At 40.7% G+C, this 22395-nt stretch overlaps 2 long non-coding RNA genes across 3 annotated transcripts in view; one reads left to right on the forward strand and one right to left on the reverse strand.

Moving 5' to 3' along the window:
- Nucleotides 1-10379: 10379 nt before the first annotated feature.
- On the forward strand, nt 10380-10935 carry LOC147874237 (uncharacterized). The gene is made up of 2 exons (XR_015534403.1): nt 10380-10512; nt 10837-10935. It is a non-coding gene; the product is annotated as an uncharacterized LOC147874237 (long non-coding RNA).
- Nucleotides 10936-11525: 590 nt separating this feature from the next.
- The window catches only part of LOC110839937 (uncharacterized), a 193530-nt gene continuing 182660 nt past the window's right edge, over nt 11526-22395 (reverse strand). For both annotated transcript variants that reach the window (XR_015534400.1, XR_002546693.2), the window contains 2 exons: nt 18718-18916; nt 11526-17277 (listed from right to left, as the gene is read on the reverse strand). This is a non-coding gene — a long non-coding RNA (uncharacterized LOC110839937). The remainder of the gene's footprint in view (nt 17278-18717; nt 18917-22395) is intronic.

Raw genomic sequence — 22395 nt, forward strand, 5'->3', positions numbered from 1 at the left:
TTCTACAACAATTGTTAATTTTTGAAAGTTTAATACTGTACTCTTCACTTTCCTTATCAAAACATGAAATTTCATTTACAAATGGTGTTATTTCATACAAGTTTATTTTGTAAGCACAGTAAAACCTTGCTAATCTGGAATATATGACGGGGCAAGGGTTACCTGGATTAGTACACTCTTACTAAAAAGTACTAATAATCGTAATATATTACTGAAACCACCATACCTGAACATTTAACATTCATTTCCCATTATTTATGAGTGTGGTTCAGAAAATATTTTGCTTTCACTTGACACACTTGAAGAACTTGTTTCCAGAATGTCAAGCCACTTCCTTCAGCAGACCATGGAAGAGAGGCAGACTTCAAAAAGCAGTACTGACTGAGCTAGGACTGATGATTATGTTTGTAAAGGGATCTGGATTAGCAAAGTTTTATTGTATTAGTTCAAATCCCTGTAGCAAATTGACTTTACAGTACCAGTATTTTCATACTTTATCTGTGTTTCTTTGGGGCAGAATTCCAGTCAATCATAATCTAGTCCACATTCTCCAATTGCTACCACTTTATGCTGGCCTTCCTGTGCTAGATCTTGGAGAGACTAAAGATATGATGTTGGGTCTCCTGATTTCTCAAACTTACCACATCTGTTTGGATGACAGCCCACAGTACTGTATACTTTTTCTAAAATGCAGTGTTTACAAAATTTAGTCCCAATAAATACTTTAATATCCTGAATGAAGTGAACAGTAGAGAACAGTTTTGACTATTAAGTTACTAAGTAAATTCATGGAAAAGGCCTTCCTTTGAAAATTGCTCATCTTGAAAAGCTAACAACTGATCAGACAAACAACAAATTCCTGCTTTCATGGAAGTCAATAAGTTCATTACCAGTTCAGTCCACTTACAAACTTTCATACCCTATTTCTCTAATATTAATTTTTAAATCCTCCTATTCACACCTGCATCTTTCATATGGTCTCTTTCCTGTGTGTTCCACCACCAAACTTTTATATGCATTTCTTCCCCCATTTACAGTACATGCCCATCCCATCTACTCTTCCTTGTTTTAATGATCCTAATAAATTTATACAGTGAATAAAAATTAGGCCCTTCATTGTATAATCTCTGCCCTCTCAGCATACAAATATTCTCCTCGGCACTTTATTTACACTCACCCATATTCTAGGGTAGAATATGGGTGTCTGAGAACAAAAAGAACAAGGAAAATATATGGACCCAACAGAGATGAAATAGCAAAGGACTTTGAAAAATTATATAATGAGAAGGTACGTAGTCTGTACTTTTCACGTAATGGGGTGATGAAATCAGGAAGGGTGGAATGGGTGAAATGAGAAATGCACACAAAACTTTGTTGGGAAAGAATCACTTGGGAGGCCAAAGCAAAGATTAGAGATATTTAAACAGATGTTGGAGAAAAGAGTGGGTTAGGTAGTGGACTAGGTTGACCTAGTATGGAATAGGGTCCAGAAGTGCACATTTGTGAATAGTGTTGAACCTTCAGGTTCTATGAGCACAGAATGTCATGACCAATGGTGATGGAGGCAGTAAACACCTCTGAAATTTGACACTTCTACTAGATTACACAGTGATATAACCCAGAAGACAACCATCGTCATCTATAAACTGATCAAGAAAACTCTGTACTATGAAATCAGTTTCACTTAATTAGTTACTTAAGTGATGATTACAATCAGAACACTGGGATAGGATGATAATATTGTAACTGAATTATAAACCATGGGAATTTGCAAGCTGAAGAGCTTCTCCGCTTTCTACCAAACTGGCTCCTGTGATGATCATTTTCTGCATGCCAATGTCCCATGCTCTTTGAGGTCAGCTTCATGTTTCTTTGATCCATGATAAATTCCTTTGTACATGGAGTCTGTCAGATTGACACTAGTGTCATTTTTATAGTGTTAATAGTTTGTTTGCTTATTTTATATGAATACAACAGTATGGATCAATGTTTATATTCCATAGATCCTTCATAGTACAAGCCAAGGATGTGGAAAACATCTTAATATTAATACCAACACTTCGTACAAATATGACTTGATAGTTGTAGCAACTATTTACTATATTTATCATAAGTTTCAATTGAAATAAATTCTAGTGTGCAAGGAGTGACAAAAACGAGAATCTTTCAATGCTGGCTTAAACACTGAAATTAATGTTACATTAATTTAACTTTTAATGCAAAATGGAAGAGTAATGATTACTTAATCCTAACAAGCACAATCCTCTTAAATCCTTGCAGTGTTGAATATTTATATAAAATAAATTGTTTGCATGCATGATTTTATATATTTTTATTAGCACACTTCTGGTAACAACAGCTCTGCATTTGTCATAAGAAAGTCATCTAAGTGTAAAGCCCGGTCTCACGTAACGTCTTATCGCACGTTTTGTTTGATCAGTTAAGACGTATCGGTCAAAATGTTACGTATGGACAGAGAAACGGACGTTTTGCCTGAACTGAATGAAGACGGACGTCTCTCAGAAAACGGATCGGTTAGAGCATTGTTTTCCGGTAAAACGTCAGTATTTGTAGCTTCCACCTGTCGCTAGAAATCTTAGAGTAGTAGTCAGTCTCTCATGGTGTATGATAGCCCTTCTCATGGTAGTGTCCTTTTTTGTATTTCTGGAGTTACTAACGATAGTAATTTCAAATAAGTGTCCGTATCCATTCGTAAATAATTACGCCAATCTTCAGGTTCATGACGTAATTCCCGAAGCAAATTCACATGAAAGAATCTACCCCTCTTTAGCAACCATCCCCTAGACCACCGTGAGCGACGAACAACTTCCTTTCTTTTCAATTTCACGAGACACAATGAAATAATCGCTACAAGTAATACTTCATCCATGGTATCTATGAAACAGCAGAAAACGGTAGCTAAAACGTAAATAGTGTGGACATGGCCTGCATGTGGTAAAGGTGGATGGAAGGCGCTAATTGAAAGAGATGCCAGTTTTTGTTCTAGAGCAAAATTAAAAAGCATTGGGGATAAAGCATACCCTTGTTTCAGGACATTGTTCAGCATGTACTTGCTTTTGGTGTTGTTAATCTCTGGGCCTGCTTTCTTGGCTGCAGTAATTATCTCTTCCACTGGTTCTGTGAGGTACTTCATGCTTCTTCCCAGCGCCACCAAATCATCTGCGTATGCGAGTATCTGACTGGTTCTGTTAAAGATGTGTCCTCCAGGGTTTGTTTTGATTGCTCTAATGACCTTTTCTAGACGAATGTTAAATATCTGTGTAGACATAGGGTCGCCCTGTCGTAAGCCCGCTACTGTTTCAAAGCTGTCAGAGAACCTACCTTGTATTTTCACCTTATTGCAAGTATTTGTCAGGGTCATTTTCACCAATCTTACTAACTTTGCGGGAAATCCGAATTCTCTCATTATTTCTATTATTAGCTGATTTCTATCTATTCTATCGTAGGCCTGTTTGAAGTCAATATATAGTTGATCTACTTCGATGTTTCGTTCGCATGTCTTATCCAGTGTAGTTGTAAGGCGATGAATCTGGTCAATTGTTGATGGGTTTCTCCTAAAACCACACTGGTAGTCTCCTAAACAATCTTCAACATAAAGTTCCAGGTGCTTCGATAATACTGCTGTAAATATTTTATAGGTGACGTTGAGGAGTGAGATCCCTCGGTAATTCCCGCAGTCTAACTTGTTGCCTTTTTTGTGTATTGGGCAGATAATTGCTGTGTGCCATTCTACAGGCATGGTCTCCGTCTTCCACACCAATTCACATAAAGAGTGTATGTGTTTCCACAGCGTTCTAGCACCGTATTTAATCAACTCAGCTGAGGTAGAGTCTTCCCCAGGAGAACGATTTAATTTCAACGCTCTTATTGTTGCAGTTACTTCTTGTAAAGAAGGTGTCCACCTAAGAGACCCCACCGTCCCAGCGGATATTGTTCGCCGTTGACAGTGATTCTGCCATGCAACCACCCACATGGCAGGGTTCGCAACTGCAGTCCTAGGGACGATCATCAGCTTCTCCACGGGATCGCCGTTCCACTCGGTATTGTCCCATACGTGTTCTCATGAGAGACCTCACAGTCCCAGTGGCTATCGTTCGCAGTTGATGGAGAGGGGGGGGCTACCTTGTAGCGGCCCACCAAACAGGGTCCACCTCAGTGGTCAGGCAAAAATAATCCTCTTTTCCACGAGATCGCCTGTCCATCCACCGACGGCGCATCTAGAAGAAGTCGACGAAATAAAAGGCCATGAGCGAGGGAAAGGCAGGAGATAGATGCAAAAATACATCTTCAAACCTGATTCTCGCCAGACACAACTCATACAACAAGAATACATACAAATTATGCCCTGTATCTTTTTAGTTGAGAAACATGAGCTTTCCTTACAATAACCCCAGTGTCCGGATTAGCTAACTATACAACATTTTCTTTCAAAAATTTAGCAATTACCACTGGCATATACAATTTTAGCATTAATTTGGCCGAGGTTTCGCGGACTCAGGAACTCATCAAATTCAACCGATACACCACAGTATCTCCAAGTTTGAATGAATTTGGAATGTGATCTTTATTGAACCTTCGTGCAACCAACGATTCGCTGCTTTCAAATTTTCAAACGCTTGAGTCCAAAACGACTCATTAGGATGACCTTCTTCAAGTAGTTCCGCGCTCACATTCCAATTTACTTTTAAAGGTGATTTAGTTTCCCGTCCCAAATATAATTTACCGGGGTAAATTGGGTACTCTCATGGACGGCAATATTAAATGCCAAACTCAAAGAAGAAAGATCTTCATCCCACGATTTCTGAGAAATATGATGAAAAATTTTAAATGCAGCCTTAAGGTTACGGTTGACTCTTTCAGCCAACGATCACTGAGGATAATAAGGCGGCAAGTTTATTCGCTTAATCCCCCACTTGAAATACAAATCACAAAAAAGTTTAGATCGTAAAACTTTAGCATTGTCCGATACCACTGAGGCGGGGATACCATAAGCCGGAAAGTACCGACGCTCCAAAACGTCGCTAACCGTTTTAGCGTTACTATTCTGAACCCGGTAGAAAGCAACAAACTTAGAAAATCCATCTAACACGACCAAAATTGCTTGAATTCTTCGTTTGGTCCTAACCATCGGACCGATGAAATCAATGAAGACTCTTTTCAACGGACTAGATAATGGGATTGCCGAATGAAATCCAATTTGAGTATTCTGAGCGGCCGTCGCTCGTTGACACAAGTCACAATTATTGACAAAATTATACACCTGTTTCCTCATCTTGGGCCAATAGAATTTATAAGTGATCTTTAAAGTCTTAAGGGCACCAAGATGTCCCGAAAATGGAGAATCATGGAAATACCTTACCAACATCGTTCTTAGTGGTGGAGGGATATAAAAACGCTTTCGTTTAACTCCTCTCGGTTGATTGCAAAGGAGATCTCGGTCTACACCAAAGTTCCCTCCCACCAACTCACCATTTTTCCCCTTCTCTAGAAGAGGCAAACAGAAGGGATCCTGCTTCTGGTGTTCCCCAAGGGAAGAATACACTAGGGGCAAGCCTTGCACACTCGCTTCCAGTTCAACGGCCTCCCGTCCTTCAAACATACGGGATAACCCATCAGCCACCACATTATCAATTCCCCGAGTATGTGTGACTCTAAACTTAAAATGCGCGAGTCGCAGTATCCATCGGCCTAGCCGACCTACATCTTTAAAGAGATAAACTCATGAAGTTCCTATTGTAACTTCGTCAGTCTGTCAACCCTTGTCGTCAGTGTCCAGTATAAGTAAAACTTTGAGGTTTCTCAATAATTGCAGCTCTCGTGATCACTTTAAAATAAAAGTACGAAATTATTGCGACAATCTTTTAAACACGTAAATATGAAGTTTGTGCAAGCATTATCTCTTATTCTTCCGCGATTACATTGATTCAAAATCTTGCAATCAAAGACTAACTAGCTGTAAGCAATGTTCTGCAGGGGCTTTTAACGGTCCATTGGAAACAAGGCTTAAGAGACAGAGATTGGCAGATCGGATTCGAGAAAAGTTCATAGGCCACATCACTCATGTTGTCTGTGAAATATTGCTGAAAACCTTTGTTATAATTCCTTAAACTGGATTTATTGAGATCAACACAGACAAAATTATTTCTGACCAAGCTATGTAACCGCTCATCTGGAATTAGTTTGGTTTTGTTATTTGTTTCTGTGTGTTTCCAATATGTCAAAACCTTTCTTTAAGATTTTAGCACCACTTGCCGAGAACAAGGATGGACTTCAGCCCTAAGAGTTAGAAGTCGTGTTTATGCCATCTGGGCAGAAAGGAATGCTTGGGGATCTGGTTGATATGCTTCGCACCAAGTCCGGGACCCTTGCGCCGAGGAGAATTAGGTAGGGACACTCTTGTTTTAAGTCGCGATAGCGAAGGTACTAGAGACACACAGGAAGCTGTAAATTGTATACCAATAAATAGTAGTGACTTCCAACTTCAATCTGAATTATTATTGGCTGGTGTGATCAGGCTGTTAACACGACCTGAGATAAGAGCTACCTACCGACTCGCTAGGCCCTAAAAATCCTACACCCTGAGATAGCCCTCGGGAGGAGAGGCAGTCAAACACCAACCCTGATACGGCAGCTGTCACGAGGCCACGAGCAGTGGACGGTTACAGCTAGTGGAATAAATAACTAATGTTTTGTCCAAGGGCTTCTGCACAATTACCAATTACACATGCTCCATTATAAGTCTTTATCTTAACAAACACTGTAGCCTCGAACACTGCACTCCATATCTGCTTTTTGACTGGGCTTCCCGTAAATTCCAGACTGTTCCATTTGCATAGCTTCAACAATGAACCTTAAGCTGCTCCCATTTCAACTAACAGTTTATTTTACCTTAAACAATGGATTTGGACGATTATACGTCTCCTCCGCTTTATATACTGTTATTTATAAAATTAATTGAAAGAAGTTAATGGTTGCTGGAGGCTACACGGAATGAATAATTACAAGTTCGAGCATGCGCTACATTATGGGTCTCTGCACTCATTTGAACTCAGCTCACACATCCTTACCATCCACCATTTTTGTTTCAAAATCTATCTTCGAGTCTACCAGGCTTTGAGAATAAACTTCTGTGTGCATTTCATACAACCCATGCGTGCTACATGCTCAGCCTCTTTCACCTTCATCAAATTATTAAATTAATAATATCAGGCGAAGAAACATCAAATTAGTTACAGACTACCTTGACAGTCAATGTAACACTAAAATCTTGCAACTCAGTTTCGTGCTATGAAGCCAGCAAAGAACGCCGCGAGACGCGAATGTACAAAGCTACTAACGCCAGTGTATTTGCCTCTGAGGTTGGCTCATCCGGCTTGCTAAAGAAGGTGCCTGGGATGGAAATCATAATTTTTATCTCACTCTGTGTCCAATTCCTGTCACAACGTAGACTTATAACGCTCATGCTTTTAAACCCAATAACTAAATCTATAATTTCGTTCTGATTTATTAGGTTCCTAATTGATTCACATACATTTCCACAAGACACATCAGTAGTTTTTACATTGAAGTGAATAAATGTACCCAGTATAATATTTCATGCTAATAAATGATGCAGGGACTGGATAAAAAGCTATAGTGGTTCCTATTTATAAAGGAGGTGACCGATCATTGGTCGCAAATTACAGACCGCTCAGTTTAACATCGGTGGTCTGCAAACAAATGGAACACGTTATAGCATCGTACCTGAGGAAAATCTGGGAGGAAAAGGATTGGTTATTCGAGGGTCAACATGGGTTCAGGCCGGGACATTCATGCTAAAGTCAAGTAATCACGGTTTGCCAGGACATTGCAGACACACTGGATAACGGAGGAAGGTTAGACGCGATTATAACAGATTTTTCTAAGGCCTTCGATTTGGTTCCTCAGGATCGGCTACTTACGAAAATTGCGGCATCGGGCGTGGACTCAAAGGTGGTCGTATGGGTAAGGGAATTCCTTTGAGTGTGGTGTGTTGATTTGTTGTGTCTTATGTTTTTTGTATCTTATTGTTCTGTTCTGTCTCATTGTTTTGATGTATCTCATTGTTCTGTTGTGCCTTTGTTTTTTTGTCTTATTATTTTGTTCTGTCTCATTGTTTTGTTGTGTCTCGTTGTTCTGTTGTGTCTTATTGTTTTGTTATGTCTTATTGTAGGACCACTGCCACCGGGTAAAAACCCATTTGCAGTCAATAATAATAATAAATAAAGATGGATAAAGAACCAACATCCGAAACGTCGTAGACATAACTCAACTACAGTCACTGATAATTTATACGAAACTAGAGCAACTCGCTCCTTCCGAGCTCTAGCTCTAGATCCTCGTCGTTCCTTCTCGATATTTTCGCGTTTTTCGTCTATCGGTTTTTCTTGATGTTTAATACTTCGTTTTTCAGCATGTTTTTTACGTGTGTTGTTAATATGATCTCGTTTATCAATGTAAGTCTTCTTTAGCTTACCCTTATTTGTTAAATAGGTCTGATGTTTTAGGTCTTTACGTTGCTGTTCAGAGGCCAACTATTCTTGGCCATTCAACTTTCTGCATCCAACTCCACCCTTGCAAATCTTCGTCTTAAAATCAATCATAAAGCCAGTTTTCGTAATAGTTTTCGTATCGTAATATATCGAATGATTAGTATGAGTTGAATGAGTAGTATTAGTAGTATTAGTACTATGAGTTTACCTTCTTGTACTTCAAATAATTGATAACCTTTAAACATAAATCCGCGTGGATCTATTTTGTGTTTGTTGACGAATTTGATTGAATCTCGCTCTAGGATACGATTTAATTGACAGTAGTTTATCCTCGTATAGTGTGATATTAAAACAAATCACTGTTGATATTCATCGCCCTGATGACGGAGGCAGTATGACCTCTGAAACGTTGGTTAACATTGACCAGACTAAACAGCGCAACAACCCAGAAGACGGAAATCTTCATACTCACTGCTGTGAGAACCTCAAGTCTTACAAATCACTTTTGATTATAAAAAAGTCATGATGAACGCCAGGACAAATCTACAGAGCTACACTTAAATAAAAGATTTGATGTGTAATAAAAGAGGTATAACAGTGAGAGAGGCGTTAATATCGTGCTTTTATTTGTATAAATATGTTTGTAGAACCTAAACCACTTGTGATATGTAAACTCAGAAAACAGATATGGAAAGCTCAAGAGGTAATACGAATTTACGGTTTTCGAGAGGCGGGCGCTTAACGCGTCAGATGTATTGAAAATTGTACACATTGGTTCGTTACAATTACAATAAATGTATAAACTATTATAATTACAATAAAAAACATTAGAGATTCTTAAAGATCTTTATTTATCGATCATTTTACATATATTGTTACATTACCCTTAATCTTACCATTCCTGAGGAATAAACATTTAAATGTGACTCGGCGCTGGATCTTCATAACTAACGCTGTTTGATGACGTAATTGTTTGGCGACGACGGGAAATCACGTATTTTACTTATTGATGATGATGATGATGATGATTATTGATGATATCTGTTTTTCACACGACGACTTACATGTGTTCTTGAAAAGTTAACTGTGTCTTTTCAAAAGGCGAAAAGCCTCCGACATAAAAATACAAGTTCTTCTGTAACATCTTGAGAATCTCAAATCTGAGCCTATTAAGAAGTTTACATGGGGGACACGATCGAGTCCTGGTGCTGCCAAATCTGTGTTGCATTAGTCAATTATAGAGTGATGTCGTATCCAAATTAAGCCTGCTGTAAATTTCAATCATGAAAAGATATTTTCTGTAGGCCTACATATAGCAGCTGCCATCACGTCACTCTAAGCATAAAAGAAAACATTGGAACCGGATTCAAATTCAACTTGAAATTTCCGCCCATCAAATGTAAGTAGTGCATTTCAAATACGTTAATATTCCTCTTCATGTCTCCTCTGTGCCCTCTGTTATTAGAATGTTCTTTGTGTATCAAAGTTTTCTATTCTGTTTACTAGCAGAAATGACACTACAAAATAAATTGTTTCGTAATATTTTATCATAATTGTTGTGCCAGCGTACCTTTGCCGTGTATTTGCAAACCTGTGTATGACTTGCTTCAGAAATCTTGGAATTTCACAGTTACGCAATATACAGGATGACGGGCCGGAAGTCAGGAGAAGTCGAGCGAAACCAACCATTCTTCCTACGGTATGAATCAGCGTCTATGTTCTGTGTTTAACTTGGGGAAGTAAGGCAATACGTGATCTCCATATTGCAGTTAGAAAAGTAGAACAAACCCATTTGACCAATGAACGCCGATTCCAGTTCGGTTCCTTAGAACCATGTCATAACTGCGCGTTCTTCGATCCTTATAAATTTGCAGGATCTTTACTCTAAGGAGGACTCTCGAACAACAGGTGTTGCTGCTACTGGAATCTGCGTTACTCGTGCTCGCCATATTGCTGCTGCTCACGGTGGTGTGTAGTCTGAGTGAGTACTGTACCTGTCGTTTGTTCTACTGTGACTGTAGATGAGGTACTTGGTCTGGTTCGAGCTAGATAATGGATGGAGGATTCGGATTGTCAATCTAGGGAATTTCAAGAATAAGGAAAGTTTATCTTAAAATTAGATGATAATATTAATGTAGCTTTTGTAATCAGAGTTTTATTTAGTAGGTAATATTTACTGCTCCCTAACCAAAGTCCTTAACCGGTGGCCACAGAGAGAGAGAGAGAGAGAGAGAGAGAGAGAGACGGTTGACCTGTAGAATATAACATAATGCACACTGCAAGCCACTGTTATACACTATTGCAGATTGCTGTCATCCGGGTTCTTGCGTCGTGTAGTCTGGTAGACGTCTACGTTTCAGAAGTTATGCTGCCTCCACCATCAGTATATTCCACACCACAAATGAAGACATGGAGAAGTTAATGCAGTATGCTACTGCGCAAATATGATTCATAGTCACCCAAATTCTCAAACGTTCGTAAAATAGAAACCAAGGCAACAAATACACATAGTTAATTCAACAGTAATCTGTATCACAGTTGCCACGTTTTATCACAATGGAAACCACAGACGCTTTAGAAATCTTCACCTTATTATGACATAACTCGCTTTCAACACCGCACTGCCAAGTCTGCCATTTAACTGGCGCACGTAACTGTAGAGCTGCTGCACCCCTTATAATTTTACAAAAATAGAAAAATTTATTTTTTGTGTATATAATTTTTTAACACTTTATATCCTCTTATAAAACATAATAGGTCTTCATGTTTCACGGAATGCATGATGCTCTAGACGACATCAGCGACTAACGGTTTCTCATATATGACTTTATACCACAGCATTATTTACTTGTGTTTAAAAGAAATGTGTAAAAACTTTCTTTAATAAGTTATTGTTATTTATAAAAGCGAAATATCCTCTCATTTACCCTGAGACGGCTACTATTCTGAATGTTAGTTTAAAGCTATTATATATGCACAAAATAATGCTTGAAATCCTTGTTTCACAATGTAATTAAAGGGGTAATGTGTTCAATACAAGTCAATGCCTGATTATACCAAACATCGTGATCAGTTGATTACCATTCCTTTTGCTTTCATTCCGGAGGCTATGGGCAAGAATCTTGGCTCAGAGTGCAGCTATTATGATGGCTTTGTCCTCGTTTCCCTCAGTTACTAAAGCATTTAGCACTTCAGCGATCCGTTCTTCAGCTCACGCGAGGACCACAGCTTCTCCTACATTCCTCTCTGTCACGTGCTTGAGTCGTCCAATGAAAGGTAGTATGGCCACGTGTGTCCCTGATGTGCTCGGCGGCGAGAGAATCTGCTCAACAAGCAGGTGGCCGACTCAGCAGCGATTCTTTTTGGCCTTGATTGTTCCAGCAACATCGGCGGATCACGCTTTCCAGCACCGCTAAGAAGAGGTACGGGGCGATGAGGTCGGAAGCCCCTCTACACTGGCACCACAATCTCTCTCTGGTAAGGGATAAGCGTGGTAGAGAAGCAGTCGTAGCAAGCCAGCAAAATGCAGACTTACTCCTCCCCTACTCCTTGCTGCCGCAGCGACTCCCAGACGTTCTCGGGTTCGACGCTATCGAATGCCTTCTCGTAGTCGATGAGTACGAGTTGCATCTGGTGTTCCCGGCTTGTCTCCAAGAGACGGTGGATAGTGGTGATGTCGTCCATCGTGGAGAACGAGCGTCGAAAGCCCGCCTGATCTACAGGTTGCGCCTCCTCCAAAGTTCCACGGATGCGAGCAAGTACGCACCGCGTAAAGTCCTTGTAGATGATGGGGAGGACAGTGGTCGGCCTGTAGTTGGAGAGGTCCTCGCGACCGCCCTTCTTGAAGAGATGGATGGTGTGCGAGATGTGCCAGGCTTCGGGGACCTATCGGGGAGGTATCGCGAGAAGCGTTAGGCGAGCGCCGTCTGGAGTGGGAAACCGCAGGGCTTGAGGAGCTCCGCCGTGATGCCTTCGGATCTGGGAGCTATTCCTCGCCGGATGCCTTTCACTGCTGACTGCACCTCTGATGTGAGGAAAGGCGGTACAGCGCAGGATGGTGTCAACGGGCGGGGAGGTCTGTAGACGCGATGAGTGGAAAAGACTTGAAAGGAAGTGTTGCATCTCCTTCCCGATGCGAAGTCGCGACGTAATTCGCCCCCCTCAAAATCATACCTGTACTACAGCGTGGTGAGCGGATGTAACGGGAGATTTAACGCGATGTACGATGTATGGTCTTTCGAGGTCAGCCCCGGGCAGGTTCAACCAAGCCGTGAATGGTTCATCAATGCCGGCAAACACAGGAAGTGTCTGCAAGGGGCGCAAACCCCTGCCCTTGGAACGGCCCAGCCAGCCTCCCAAGGTGGCACACATATTGGCTACGACCAGCATCAACCCACGCCTCAGTCCCCCGCAACCACTTCCTGCTCCGTACTTTAGCGCGGATAAAGCAAAGGGAAGAAGCTATACTATCTCGGGCTAACAGGCTACTATTCAGACACGGACCTTACAAATCCAACACGGCAACAACCACGTTGTAACCGCTCATCAATGCTGATTTTTTTTGTACTTGTAAGAAACGCAACTCTTGTGTGATAGGTCTTAAGGTTTTTTGTTGTTGCATTAGCCACGTATTGTCATGCTTTATTTTGTCAGTTTGTGATTTCTTTGTATTTAATTTATACTCTGGAATATTGTAAGCTTAGAATCGGAAATGGACATCTTGTTATAAGTGGTATAGCAGGGTGTGAAGTGCGTGGGAACGAAGAGGGTTTTAGGAATTTCCAGACTTGTACATAAAATTGCCTGCTGCTGGTCTAAATGGGTCTGCCGCTCGTTAACGATGCCCTTTGGGAAATTGACAGTGTGGGAGAAACTCCTGAAGATCGGTGGGAAGGGGGACGCCCTTCGAACCGACGTTCCTTTACGTTTTGGGCATGTTGTAGGCGCGGGGTCGGAATGCACATATGGTTATATGTGGTATAGCAGGGTGTGAAGTGCGTGGGAACGAAGAGGGGTTTAGGAATTTCCAGATTTGGGAATTCCCTCGTACATAAAATCACCTACACTTGGCCTAAGTAAATTTTGGCCACTCATTGGAAACGCCCTTTACAATTAACACTGTGAGAGAAACTCCTTGAGGATTGTTGGGAAAGGGGAGGTCCTTAGAACCGAACCTGGACCCACACTAATAGGAGTTGAGGCTACATTTCCCTTTTGGGAGAAGTGGGAGATTTTGATGGCCCAACCGTAAGGGTGTATACGGTATAAAAAGGGGTTATTTTGGCCGCAGAGGGTATTATACCAAATTAAATTATACTGTATAATACATTATACAATATTACGTTAATTTGCATTGCATTACCGTACAGCAGAAAGAACGGAGTGGATAGAGTAGTCAGTGTATGAGAGAGGAGACCGAGTGAAAGCTGCAAATATAAGTACGTGTGTACGAAGGTGGCTATGTATTTGTCAGAAGTGTGGAATCTGTAAAGAATTCAACATCAAGTGTTTGGATGCCTGACGTGGGATCGGCGTATGTAGATCAACGATCATGCAGCTCCTAAATAAATAGAGAGTTCTACCCAATCAATCCAAGTGTTTAATCGTGTTGTTACGAACTGGCCGTTACACCAAATGAGACGGAGTCGACGCATACCGACTAGCTGAGCAGAGCAAAGAACCCAACAATCTCTACCAGCCACATCGTAGCGGACCCTGCGATCACCCAAAAAGGAAGAAAAATGGTTACAACGTTCACACCGGACACGAAGAGTTGATCTACGTCTGCACGTATAACGCCCGTTCTTTGTGTTGCCGGGCACAGCTCTCAAACCTCCTCAACGAGTGTCGTCGCATGAAGTTTAACATCAGGGGCATCAGCCCTCGACAAGAAGGTTCTATCTCAGGAGGAGTCAGTTTTGTCGTCGATCCTTATTTTCTGCATCGCGTCCAAAACTTCCGCGTGATCAGTCATCACCTCGCCGTCCTCGAGTTTGTCATTTCCGCCCCATTCACCGGCCCGCTCATTCAGACGTACCCACCTACCCTAGACGTCGATGTCCAGGAGCATGCCGACTTTTACGACGACCTGAGTGACGCCGTCCGCGAGTACCGCAATCATTACAAGTACGTCATCGGTGACCTCAACGCGCGCCTCGGCCCGAGGCGGGCCGGAGAGTCGTATATCGGCTCACACCCCGACGAAACACGCAACAAGTCTGGAGAGTGTCTGACCGTCTTCTGTGAGTCCCACCGTCTCTTTGACAGAACAGCTTCTTCCAGAAGCCATCGAAGAAGCGGTGAACTCACGTCAGTTCAGACGGCCAGTACGCCCACGAACTCGACCTTTTTTTAAACAGCCACGCTGTGTCGGATGTCGCCGTCGTCCCGTCTTTCTGTTGCGGTAGCGACCATCGCCTTTGAGATTCATCTGAACCCACTGAAGGCAAGGCTGGCCCAGCTAGAGGCGTTCGACGTTACTGACGACATCAATGCCGACTACCCGAGCCTTGTCGAGCAACTCGAGAGGATCAGCAAGCAGGCGACGTCCCCCGTGCTGGATCACGTTGACCAGCGCATCACGGAGATGACGCGGAATCTACTGGAGAGGGATAGATACGCTAACAGGACTACGGCAGCCTTCCAATTTTTTTGAAGAGAATGCCGCGACGATGTCAGAAATGAACATGTCGAGTTCGAGAAGCGCCGCCTTCTCGCAGACGCCGAGGCAAGGAAGAGCGTCAAGATGACCGCCCGCGATCTCGCCGAGTACTGTTTATGCAATCCCTACCTCAAAACATCTATAAGTTTCCAAAGGCAAATCTTAAATCAGGCCACGACCACTTCCATCCACATCCTTTACAACTGATGGATTTAATATTTCTCCATTCGACATCACTCCTCTTCCTTTCAAGGATTACGGGGGTTGAGGACCTTGGCTTTCAGTGGAGATACCGTCCATTCTTGGTGGTCGGATACTCTTCAGCCTCATCTCTATGTCTCTTACGTAGTCTACCGCTCTTCCATCTTCCTTTATGTCCACGCCATCTGTCGGTGGTTTTATGAATTCTACAATATAATACATCCTTCATCTCCCTATGAGTTTGGTTTCCCAGATTTCTCCTTTATTTATGGGAAAACAAATTTTTCTATTTATCCTTCTTTCAAACATTCCAAGGGCCTTAATTTCTTCTGAAGTCACTGTCCACGAACACTAGGGTTCCGATTGTCTAAAATCGATATTAAGTTACACCACTTCACATTTCTTTATTTTTTAAGTAATATGAATATTGTGTATATTTTTACATTCGGAAGAGATAAAGCGATAAAACAAATGCTTAAAATTACTTCTAATATACATCGTAAACGATCAGAATCTTAGTGTCTAACAACTGGGGAATTTGGGGGGGGGGGGTTAAATCACGACAACCGAATTAGCTTTCAAACGACTTGAAATGAGCGCACCCTGCTCGTACTGACATTTCTGGTAACATCGTAGAAGCAGTCTCGAGCTATTTTGACGACTGGGTTTGTCGTCGTTTCTTTGTGGTAAAACAAAATCTCATCTTTCTCTTCTGTGTACCCTTGTGTTCTTAATCCTTAATTTGAAAGTCTGTTCTTCTGAATCTGCAGTCTTGCAAAACAATGGGCTTGGCCGGGAATAAATTATGTGTTATGTTAACCACGACTGGGTTAATGACACTTTCTGGTGCGGTATTGCTCAGGTCCTAGGCAGTTAGACGGCGTAAAGTCTTCTTTCAGCCCAGGCTTAAGATCTGATAACCTGATTCTGTTTTTGATTTTATCTCGGAAACATGCCTTGAGTTCCCCATTCGATTACAGATGTCACATTTTTCCATTACTCTGTATGTATCTTAACTAATTTCAAGTTCCTAGAATTATGTATTTGTGGTAATATGTTGTACTTATTCATTAAAATACTTAAAGTACCGTACAAAATATCGTGAATAAATAAATACGTCTGCTAACTGAAAGAATGGCATTCGAAAGATTGGTAGTTCCCCAGAGACATGGAACAATTACCCAGTATATCGGGTCAACTTAGTCAAATGTGATTTTGCAATTTTTTTAAATATCATACGTAGGTCAGAAATCAATACAAAATTCTCAGTGTGTTGCCTTCATAATGAAGTTTTTGTAAATGACGTTCATGAAGCAAAACATTTAATCTAACCCTAATACCATGAAGATTGTTTCGGAACTCGAAACATGTGGATTTAATGCAAGACGCAAAGTGAAACTGCTATGTGTTAATGGAGAGTAATATTTTGGATAAAATTAAACGTCTTTGAAATAATTAATTTCAAGAAGACATATTACGCAGAAAATAATGTGGAGAAATATTTTTTCCTTCTTCGCAGCAAAAAATGTTTTTTGTAGCTCCTGCATCAATTCCCAGTTTTCTACTTTATTTTCGTAAGGAATATAATTAAAATTAATGTGGTCTTCGTGGTTGTTATCAACTGAAAACTACTGATTTTCCCAATCCAATATTCTTTTACGTTGTCTTAGCATTTAATTCTTAGCACCTAAACGACCAGTTGTTCAGCTCGCGTGCGGGACCGGGTCAGGTAAGTGCTGAGTGCTAAGTTCCAAGAAACGTAAAAAAACGTTTGAACAGGCTACCATTCGGATAACGTATCTTCTCCTTTAATTTGTCTCTGTGTTTGTGGGCGTAATCGCTTCCATCGATAGGTTCTTGATGACACAGGTCGACATGTGGGGCCTATTAAAATTCATGTTTGACACCTGGTTCATGCAATTTAAAATATTAATAGTGAAAACAAACACTCTTTCTTCACCCAACAATATTATCTACACTCAAGACAATTTTTGTCACATTTGACTGACACAGTTACAGAAAATATGTAGCTCAACATGAGATGACGTAACTCACGGAGGAATGCGTCTTCTACAATAAATAATTTATTAATATAAATTTAAAAGTTATCTAATTTGAATGTAAGTGCATTTATGTAAATAAATAGTCCATTGTCTGAAATATATATATATATATATATATATATATATATATACTTCTTATGGCGTTCTAAAATATCTGAGATTTCGGTGTAGAATAAGTATAAAACAATTATCTTTGTGAGTCGTAAAACGTGTTGACTTAAAAATATCCATGTCTGATGGACTGGATTTGTCTTTGGGTAGAATGGAAAACTGTTTGAAACTAAGGGCACAGGCTTCCACCAAAATATCGTTGCTTATAATTTGTTTCTAGACAACCTTAACAAAAATTCATCCAATCGGAATTCATAGCACGATTGCCACACCATATTTCAGAACAGTTCCCCCATGATCTTTCTTTCACCCATGCACGTAGAACCCCGGCCAACGACCTATTATAACGTAATACATTTTATCACCAAAGTGGAGGGAGAGGTTATGACTATTTTAAAACGCTGTCAAATAACTTGTGTTCTGCGCTAGCTATGTTTGGTACACTTCATTAAACCACTACCTTCGGTCAGAATAATAAATTTAGTCATACACTTCCTTTGGAGAGATAAACGTGTCTTGTTTGAGACATGCACCCATAACAATATTTCCCTCTTTTAGCAATATATTTTCGAAAAATTTCTGTCCCACAAAAAATAGTTCTGGAGAGGCTCTGCTGGACGTAAATCAGACAGAACCCAAAATCAAATTAATTTTGTGTGGGAATTCTGACTCGTGAACAGTCGAGTATGAGGAAAGCTGTCTTCTGGGATGTTTTTGGAGCTGTTTACTCACTCCGTCAGCAGATGGTCAAACACGCCAAGAGACAGCCATTTCTAAACTTCCACCAAAAATGGGAACACGAGGCGGATAGGTGCCATTATACTTGAAACTGGCACAACATTTTGATGAAAGCGGAAGATTATGGCGATGCTGATGTGGTGAATGTCAGAATCCTCCTGACCAAGACATTACAACTGCTTACCTGCTTTCAACATACCACCCTCCTCTCAAAGATTTTTCGCGCGTTTTATTTAAGGCCCTAAGTAAGCAGTAAGAACCTCTGAAACGTCGGTGAGTTTCTATGACACTACAAGGCGCAGCATCCGCAAGATCGTGGTTATGTCGACCGGAAATCATTCACTTCCTTGTGCTTTTAGAAAGTAACGGTTTGTAATTATACAGTCCTGAACTAACAAAGAAATAAACTCACCAATTATCTTCCTTGTCATTGTAATATTTGACACTGAATTTGACCGCTCTTTGATGTTGACAGATGACGAAGATCATATCGTTGATCACTTCTGCGTTTAAGAAATATGAATTTACGCCCATTCCAGGAATCTCGTTCTACGTGTCTCCTACTGGGTCGTACTTTTCGGTACCGACCTTATATGATTGGTTGTGTCCTCCTGCACACACACATATACACACACATCTTACTTAGCAGGTCAGAGTATATAAAAAAAAGCTTAAGATTTCTATCTTCTGGGTTGTGGCGTTGTGTAGTCTGGTCGATATTAGCCAGCGTTTCAGAAGTCATACTGCCTCCGTCATATTCATCGACCAGACTACACAACGCAAGAACCCAGAAGACTGAAGTCTCCATACTCACCGCTGTGAAAACCTCAAATCTACCTTACTTTATATTATCTACTAGAGCAGGGCGCTCCTTTCGGAGCTCCTAGGGAGGGTTGCTCAAGTTTGTAAAACGCCACCAACCTTGTGTAAGAAACTAAACTAACCGCCCCGAATGGGGGGTTTAAACACTTGACCACCCCCCCCCCCTTTGGGGGGGGTTGGTTGCGTTTTAAAATCTTGAGTAAGACACTAAACTAACCCCCTTCGGAAGGGTTAGTTTAGTGTCTCATTCAAGTGTTTTAACCCTTGAGTAAGAAACTAAACAACCCCCCAATGGTGGTTAAAATATCTGACGAACCCCCCCCTCCGGGGAGTTGGTTGCGTTTTAAAATCTTGAGTAAGAAACTAAACTAACCCACCCGAATGGGGGGTTAAAACACTTGACAACCCCCCCTCGGAGGGGTTAGTTGCTTTTTAAAATCTTTAGTAAGACACTAAACTAACCTCCCCTTCGGGGGGGGGGAGTTTAGTGTCTCATTCAAGTGTTTTAGCCTTTAAGTAAGAAACTAAATTAACCCACCCGAATGGGGGGTTAAAACACTTGACAACCCCCCCTTCGGGGGGTTAGTTGTGTTTTAAAATCTTTAGTAAGACACTAAACTAACCTCCCCTTCGGGGGGTAGTTTAGTGTCTCATTCAAGTGTTTTAGCCCTTGAGTAAGAAACTAAACTAACCCACCCGAATGGGGGTTAAAACACTTGACAACCCCCGTCGGGGGGGTTAGTTAAGTTTTGAAATCTTAAGTAACACGCTAAACTAACTCCCCTTCGGGGGCTTAGTTTAGTGACTCATTCAAGTGTTTTAACCCCTGAGTAAGAAACTAAACTAACCCCCCGAATGGGGTTTTAAACACTTGACCCTTTGAGAGGGTTTGTTGCGTTTTAAAATCTTGAGTAAGACACTAAACTAACCTTCTTCGGAAGGGTTAGTTTAGTGTCTCATTCAAGTGTTTTAACCCTTGAGTAAGAAACTAAACAACCCCCCGAATGGTGGTTAAAATACTTGACGAACCCCCCCTCAGGGGGGGTTGGTTGCGTTTTAAATTCTTGAGTAAGACACTAAACTAACCCCCCTTCGGAAGGGTTAGTTTATGTCTCATTCAAGTGTTTTAACCCTTGAGTAAGAAAGTAAACTAACTCTCAGCCCCGAATGGGCGGGTTAAAACACTTGACTAACTCCCCCTTCAGGGGATTGGATGCGTTTTAAAATCTTGAGTAAGACACTGAACTATCCCCCTTCGGGGTGTTAATTTAGTGTCTTATTCGGAGCACTTTCTCTAATCTGATTTTGACGTAAATACGTCTATATTTCAGGATCAGTGTCATTCGGCAAAAATGTAACGAAAATGTGTAACGAAAAAGGGAAACGAAAATTTGTAACTTCATTGTTATGTTACCTAGGAAACGTCAAACTTCATTGTTATGTTACCTGGGAAACGAAAAAGTGTAACTTCATTGTTATGTTACCTTGGAAACATCATGTGTTTATCAACAAGTAAACAACAATGGTTACCTACATAGTTACCTTACATTACCTTACATTACCTTACATTACCTTACCTTACCTTACCTTACATTACCTTACCTTACATTACCTTACATTACCTTACCTTACATTACATTACCTTACCTTACCTTGCATTACCTTACCTTACATTACATTACATTACCTTACCTTACCTTACCTTACATTACCTTATCTTACATTACAGTACGTAACATTACATTACATTACATTACCTTACATTACCTTACCTTACATTACATTACATTACCTTACCTTACCTTACCTTACATTACATTACATTACGTTACCTTTATTATTATTTGTAGTGTTCTGTCTGACGACAGGTCCATATATTATGAACAGGATCCTTCCAACCTCTTCAGGTTGTCAGGGACCTGCTCATACATACATACATTCTTGGCACTGATGATCAGAAGTGGTTTGCCATTGCCTTCTTCTGTGTGTGAATGGAGTAATTGTTGGAATGCCACGGAGAAACCGGGGAAGCCCCCGGAGGAAAACTCCGTGATGCCTAGACCACGCCCTTGCCCAACACAAGTTATAAATTTGAGCACCACCGGGAATTGAACCCGGGACCCCAGGCTTACAAGGCTAGTGTTCTGACCACTAGACCACCGTGGCGGTTACGTTACCTTACATTACATTAAATTACCTTACCTTACATTACCTTACCTTACATTACATTACCTTGCCTTACATTACATTGCATTACATTACATTACCTTACATTACATTATATTACCTTACCTTACATTACCTTACCTTACCTTACCTTACCTTACCTTACCTTACATTACTTTACATGACATTCATTGGTTGCGTTTTAAAATCTTGAGTAAGACACTAAACTAACACCCGTGTATAAACAAATATAAGGTGATATTGTTGATGACGTCATTTTTTGTCGACAACGATGGTTAATCCTTTCGGAGAGCTTCCGGTAATCTGATGTTTTAGTTCTTTACGTAGCTTTTCAGAGGCCAACTGTTCTTTATTAGTCAACTATCTACTTCCAACCCCACCATTGCAAATCTTCTTTTTTTCTCTTCTGTTTTTTGTTAAATTGTTCTGATGTTTTACTTCTTTACGTGGCTGTTCAGAGCCATCTGTTCTTGATCAGTCAAGTTTCTATGTCCAGCAACACCATTGCTAAACTTCGTCTGTTTTATCTTTTTCCTTTTTTCTCTTCTGTTCTTGATGTATACGTTTTTCTATGTTTATCAATGTAACTCTCCCTTCGTTTCACTTTATTTGTTAAATAAGTCTGACGGATTAGTTCTTTACGTCGCTTTTCAGAGGCCAACTGTTCTTGGTTAGTCAACTATCTACTTCCAACCCCACCCTTGCAAATCTTCGTCTGTTTTTCTACGTGTGTTATTAATATGGTCTCGTTTAACAATGTAAGTCTTCTTTCGCTTATCCTTATTTGTTAAATTGATCTGATGTTTTAGTTCTTTACATCGCTGTTCAGAGGCCAACTGTTTTTAGTCAGACAACTTTCTACGTCCAATCCCACCCTTTCAAGTCTTCGTTTGTTTTCTTCTGCTCTTCTGTTCTTGTTGAATAAGTTTTTCTGCGTTTATCAATGCAAATCTCCCTTCGCTTTTCTTTACTTGTTAAGTAGGTCTGATATTTTCATTCTTTACGTCGCTGTTCAGAGGCCCACTGTTCTTGGTCAGTCAACTTTCTACGCTCAATCCCACCCTTACAAAACTTCGTCTGT

This window comes from Zootermopsis nevadensis, unplaced genomic scaffold (genome assembly GCF_977971745.1).
Source record: "Zootermopsis nevadensis isolate Lab colony 2312 unplaced genomic scaffold, Znev_1.0 Znev_ptg000010l, whole genome shotgun sequence".
Lineage (NCBI taxonomy): Eukaryota > Metazoa > Arthropoda > Insecta > Blattodea > Termopsidae > Zootermopsis > Zootermopsis nevadensis.